Raw genomic sequence first — 7,436 nt, forward strand, 5'->3', positions numbered from 1 at the left:
GCCTCACGTGTTCCAACATTTCTACGGGATCCAAACTGATTTTCCCCGAGGTCGGCTTCTACCAGTTTTTCCATTCGTCTGTAAAGAATTCGCGTTAGTATTTTGCAGCTATGACTTATTAAACTGATATTTCGGTAATTTTCACATCTGTCAACACCTGCCTGAGATACAGGCAGAATTTTCCCATTATGCACGAATCTGTAGTGCTATTCCAATGTCGGAGAGCCTCGGCAACACTGACAATTTAAGAAGAGGAGAGTGGGCTGAATGTGTGATGAACGTTGTGTTAGGAAGGGCAATAGAAGAGGGAAGTCCGTGCTCTTATGGTAGGCATCACGCTACTGTTGTGTAGTGGTTAGCACATTTGTCTACTGAGCAGGAGACCTGGGTTGCAGTCCTGGCTTTGGCACAAATTTTCAGTGTTTCAGCTTCTATCCTTATCGAAGATAAAGTTGAAACTCATATGTTTCCAGGAAAATGCAACTGCATCAGATCCATACGTTTCAAAACGTTAGGGAAAAAAAAAAAAATACTGGCGGGCAGCCTCACATGAAACTGTGTCCTAGCTGACTCTCTTATTCTTTTATGTTTTATACTTCTCGGCATCACATTAAAACATTACACTGAAACTAATGAATCAGATGGTGCAGCAGTTGGCACACTGGATTCGCATAAAACGAAGCGCGTGATTCAAATACCCACATGGTAATTCAGATTTGGGTTTTCTGCTGCGTCCTTAAATCTAAAAGGGGAACTTCGGGATGGTTCATTTGAAATGCAGACGACCGATTTCTTCCCCGTCGATGTTCGATTTGACTTTCCTCTCCATCTTTAATTATCTCGTCCTTTTCTTTTCTCTCTTACACTGTGTTTATTTCTGCGAAATCGTATCCGTATTTCTCTAACTCGGTGCGAGACCTCGATGAACTATCTACCAGCATAATTCAAAATGTGACCAACAAGTTATCACGTAAAGGGAGCTGTCAAGTATGTAACTGTTGTGTAACGACATGCCAAATCCTTAGTTAGTGAATGAGTTTATAGAGTTAAAAAATGTTAGAGAAATTCTAGAGCCCGTAATAACAGAGTATCTCAGTCTCAACAATATTAATCTCAACTTGAAGCTAATACAGGAGTGCGTTATTTATTCTTATTCTGTTAACGGTCAATGAACGGGAATCAGCCTGACAGGCTACAATCGACGGGCCGTGTTAATTCCAAGCACGCTATTTCCGTGCGATTAACGGGAGCCAATTAAGCACGGAGCGTTAACGCAAACAGCTAATTAAGATTATCAGCCGGGCAGAGGAATATGTGAGATCACATCCGATACATGAGGGATATCCGGAAAGTACACAGAAACCCATCTGAAAAATATTCTGAAGCTCTTATCTTTTCGTATCAGCTTGATGTATGCTTGCAAAATGCCCCTAGTTACTTATCAACTTAATTACCATCGATTTTACTACAATTTATGAGTTTGCGTACGAGTCTTTTTTATGGGTGTATTCCAGCGTAATCATGCTAGTGCCACAAGCGCTTAATAACCGTCTCTCCAACCTCAAATTTCCATCCGTCCAATAATTTCTTCCTCTTCGAACATGACGCACCGTTGTTGGGCACAAGACTGAGATTGTGCGGTATGTACGACTACCCACCGACACCCCCCCCCCCACCTTCTTTAGTTATATTTTAATTATATTACGTTGTAGTCGATGCTGACAAAATCATAAAAAGTAGAGCTCAAGCGAACTATTTTTAAAAATCGTCTTCCTCCGCGTATCGTTCGAGAATGGAGCACGAAATAGGGGCCAGTGATAGTGACACATCAGGTACCCTCCGTTATCACTACAACGTGGCCTGCGGAGAACAGATGTTCAACTTGACAGTCAAACTGTTAGAGTGATACACGTAACTGAAAAGAGTGCGCTTACAAGAAGAGGTCCCCAACGGTGGGATCGACTTTTTGAAACCATCTATAAGGCGATGCAGATTAAGATCCCAGGTATCACGCACTGCAGCCATTCACCCTCCTGGGCCCTCGTTTGCGAGTGAATGTCGGAAAAAAAATTCGAAATTTTGCGTGGTACTCAATAACATTAAAAAGGGTCATTTTAGATTAACACGTTGTTTGTTGTAGTGGCTAGGATACCAATTTCCCACGCAGGAGGTTGTGGGTACCAATCTCGTCTGGTGCAATATTTTTTTATTTTTAAAACTTTATCGAAATGACTTTGATCATCTTTATTCAAATAATTGGTTTAAATGTAGTCTCTTATTTCTATTTCTTTGGCACATCATTTTAATCACTGTATTAACTTTTTCATTAGTTGAATTTTCTCTTTATATCATTCTTTTTACAACAGGAATTCTTGTGAATAAAAATTTGATTATATTTATCCATTAGAATATTCAATTACTTGAAAATTCCGATCTATTAGTTAAAGAACAAAAGACGTAATAATCTATTTATATTGACTGTGCAATAGTATGAAAAATATATTTTTCGTTACTAGATGTACAATTTTTTGCACAGTAATCGTTATACAAACATTTAAAATATAACCTAAACATCTATTGCACTATGGGCAAAATAACACAGATGAAAATTTAAATGAAAGAAGGTTTTATAAATAAAACGAAATTCAAACCAAATGAGAAACAGATACAATGAACGCAGTAATGTGGACGAGAAAACAGGGTCATAAAGCAAAAGAAATTAAATCGCAATTAAGACACAAAATTAATTAAAAACACGAACAAAGATTTCAAGTGGAAAAATAATGACAGGAAGAAAAATGAGAGCAAATGAAGAAGTTGATATTATGATTAAAATTATGTGACAAAGGATTGGAAATAAAATATTAATTTTAAATCAATTAATTGAATAAAACTTATGATCAAAGTTATTTCGATAAAGATTTTTTAAAAAAATTATTGCGCTTTACGAGATTGGAACCTACAATCCCCTGTGTCGGAAGTTATTATCCTATCCACTACACCACTCAACTAGTCTACATGAAAAGAATTTTTGAACGTTATTGAGCATCACGAAAATTCCAAAATCTGTTTCGTCAATTACTCGAATGGGTGCCGTGTGTGATACCTGGGATCTTAACCTACATACAAATATAGATACTTCCAAAAAGTCGATCCCACTGCTAGGCGATTCGTGGCAGTATTGATCTATACGTAGTACTACATTAAACGTCCCCCTCAACATTTTTCGGTCTGTATGTGAACGCTGATCTTAAGAATTACTATAGGAACTTTGATACAGTTTTTACTAACAGATAGACTGATTCACGACGAAGGTTTGTGGAAGTAATCTACCACCCCTACGCAGACAAGTTGTCCGTTCGTAGATACTTTGTGCTACCTGTGCGAAGCGTGGCCGGTCGCTGGTATTAACATAAAGTGGAATGTATTTCTATCGTGGATAAAGAACGAGGTTATTATGACTTAATGTTCTGATACCGCAAAGGCCATTAGTGGCGAAATAAGAGCTCCGATTTCGACAAGGCGAAGCAAAAAACAGGCCTCCACGTAACTGAAGCGACCACTGCAGTAATCGCCAGACATAATAAAGGAAAAAAATACTCTATTCCTACGCTAAAAATTGTCCAAGTGCAAGTAGAATTGGCGCATTGAGGGTTCCGTGCAGATTTAATAATGTATATAGATAGTTAATCTATCCTGGTAATAGAGAATCTCAACGATTTCTGCCTGTTACCGATATCGATTCTGGCGAGATAGTGGTCCGGTAAATTCCAAGACCGTATCGAAATCTGTACAGTAGTTCCTCATACAAAAAGAAGCGAGCACGGGATTTCAGTCTACATATGAAAGAAGTTTTACAAAATATTTTTATTTACCTACTAAAACATGACTACAACTTACACTTTATGTTTGCATGCAGTATGGTCGTCTATTATGCATTTGGCGCACGACGAATGCAACGTATGTTCAAACAGCAAAAGATATCGTTTACGTAAAATGATTACAATTTACCAAGTTGCAGGTTTTTTATTTTACTTGTACTGTGACACCTTGTTTCTTGCCGAATTTCATGATTGTAGATCATCGGGAAGTACCCGATAGGCTTTGATTGGCTAGTTTCCGAGTATCAAAATATGTGATATAAATGAAAGACACTTTTGATTGCAATGACATAGGGACCCTAATTTGAACTTGATACACCAACCTGTTCCAGATAGAAAGGTGTCTTAGAAGACGGACAGACCGACAGACGCATAAAAAACGACCAAAGAAATGTTTTATCGTGTCATGTAATTACAAATTCGCAATTTTCGAATTTTTTTCCTATACTTGCAGTGTAAGACCTGTTTCTTGCCAAATTTCTTGATTGTAGGTCAACGGGAAGCACCATACTGGTTTTGATGAGTGAGTATACGAGTGCAAAGTATGTAACATAAATGGCCTTCAGAATTTGTAACGGCATAGGGTCAATCAACTAACTTTCCACGCGCTCCCATGTACAAACAGTTACATTATTGCACTTTTTATACACTTTTACGATTAGGTAAATAATATAAACCAAAATACCTTAATTACGATGGAAGGTGCTCAGTTTTGTGAATAAAACCGCCTCCATAACGTATCATATGTCGTTATGCGTAACATCGTTTCGGATACTGCAATTATCTCAGCAAAACAGAGTTGCGAAACAATGTTCTGTGTTAGTGCCAATAAAACTTATGCCTAATAGCGCATTAACTCAATTTGAGTTGCTTTACAAGTTATAAGTTTTGATTTTTTAAGTTCAGTAGCCGAAAAGATCTTACGAGGGATGACATCTGTTATGCGATCTAGACAGTCTTATTCAAAAAATATTCAAAATGATCGTGGTGTCGCACAAGAAACTTATTTTCTGTATTAGGAAACTGCGCTCGCCAGAAATGAGCCTTTAAATATTCTGGGTACTTCCGTGTTGGGTGTGATACTTCTGTATTACGATCATTCGACAGTATGGACTTTATGAGCGATGACTTAGTAACCACTAATCATTATCCTCGACCTCTTCGATCACCGGTGCTATCTGTTAACTAGAAAATACATAAAAAGCTGAACGACGTACCAGTTAACAGCTGACGTCGACATGTTGTCCGATGGCAACTGAATATTACCTGCCTAAATTCGATCGCTGTTACTACGTTGATTCTGATTTACTCTGTGATCATTCTCTGTCGCAGTATTGTACCGCATAATAGCGCTCAACGTTTTTCTTCGAAGTCTGGTTTTCACGACGAAGTCGTACGTTTTCAGAAGGCGCGGCGCCTATCTACAACAACCTTCCATGTGGCCGCAGGTCGATATACATTCACAAGCATTGCAGCAGATAGCCCGGCACATCCTGGCTCGTAGGCCCGAGCTGTATTTTGCAACAGCCGCCTTATCTTGGCGGTGGAAACAAAATATGCTTTTAGTGCCTTGCTTATATAAGATTTTAGCGGTGGCACAGTGCAGTAAAGCGGGTCTTTGTGTCCCCTACTTTCTTCTCTCGCGACATTTGGCCGCTTTCAGTGCCTTCCTGATGTCTTTACCCCCTAACTGCCGACGGAGGATGGCTTCCTCAAGCAATCATGTCCCGTCGGCAAAGAGCAGCCTTTACCTGGACCAGCACGACTCAAAAGAGATGCAAAGAGCTCTGTTTTCTCAAGCGTCGGCTAACACGTTGAGAACCAACAATGTTCCTTGGCGTTAGAACGGCATACAAATTTGTGAGCAAAAAATCACCTTCTTAAAAAGAAACAAAAAAGAAGACTACAACACATGGTCTTCTAATCGCAAATAGTGGACAATAACCACTTATCTATTTTACGTCTTCGGAATCAGCATATGTCATTCCTTAAGGAATAAATTTCTTGTCTTCTGTAACTAACCGTCAAATATTTTTATAGATACTGCTTCACCACCTATGATTAAATATGCTTTTAAAACTGAATCGTATTAATGGGAGCCGGAGGTGCCTATGGTGCCCATGTTAAAATCACTAAGTTTGAGGAACATTTATGAATAAACTACCAAATAGAAAAATTTGAATTTTTTTTACATATAGAGTGGTTTAGTATTGCAGTTATGACAGAGGGATTTTGGAGTATCTTTTCTAGTTTCCTTCCAATTATTTTTTTTATTAATGACCCAAACTTTTTTACAAATAATTGCTTTATAATTAAACTGAAATGAAACTACTGAACATATTGCCAAATGGCTGTGTTACAATGTAAGTTTGACCACTAGGAGTGCTGTATAAAAATTTCATCTCTCTAGCTTGAGTGGATTTTGAGAAAATGTTCCTTATATTCGAAAAATTCTAATTTACGGGAAATGGCTATCAAAGTTTCTCAATACATTCCTGCACTATAGGATGGATTATTAGGGTCTTCTTCTTCATCCTCCAAAAGCTTCCTCTTCTGTCTTCTTTTCTGGCCTGTTGTTCCATCATACTTCATATGTCTTTCTCTTCTTTCTGCTCCTCTTATCCTTTCTCTGTCAATATTTCTTAGTGCTCATATAGTGTTCACCCCAGCTGTAAATCCTAATGCCTTCAGAACTTCACACTTCACACTGTTCCCTTGGTTGTAGGTTGCTATTGCATCATAAATGCCAAAGTGCAGTGTTTTTATGCTTACAAACACCCTTTTACGAATCACTTTCCAAATCAAATTGTTTACGCTCTCATTAGGATTCTGCGTCTTTCCGTGTAGACATTTGTGTAACAATTCTGGCTGTGCTAAGTCATGAAAAATTGGTTTTATTGCATTTATCACAGCTGCTGGCAAACCATGTTTGTGATCATAGTCCTTTTTTGCACTATATTTGCACCAGGAGTCTTTTGGGTGCAGGCTGTGTTGAGGGTATTCATTGGAAAAGGCAGTATGAAGGAACAATGCCCACACTGCTTTTCGCATGTCACTAACATTACTAGTACTTTGCCTTATAGCATACCCATAGTATCTCTGTAGACGTTCAATCACCTCATCAGTAAGCCTGCCTCTCCCTCCTATTGTCTTTCCATCACTGAGCTTACTTGAACCCAAAGTTTGTTTGAGCCTTCGAAGCCGTGCACCCTACGCTTTTGCACATGCCCAATGCATTCCATATGGTTTCAGTTCCTCTATAGTCTTGAAACCTTTGGAGTCACCATCCCCAAGGTAGTATTTGTACATAACGTTGTATCTGGGAACTGAACGTTCAAAAATTTGTTTCACTCCATCCACTTCCATTGCTCCACTTGATCCACTAAAATTTGCCTCACAGGTTCCACTGTGCTCTCCTTTGATTTTATTTTTGCACCTACAATGTTTTGATAATATTGCAACATCTATCACTTTTGCACTATCACCACAAGTAGCAGTTACAACCCCATTCAGGGATTTACGACCCCTCTTTTGCCAGGAACCATCTAATGCCAC

This window comes from Schistocerca americana, chromosome 4, assembly GCF_021461395.2.
Source record: "Schistocerca americana isolate TAMUIC-IGC-003095 chromosome 4, iqSchAmer2.1, whole genome shotgun sequence".
NCBI lineage: Eukaryota > Metazoa > Arthropoda > Insecta > Orthoptera > Acrididae > Schistocerca > Schistocerca americana.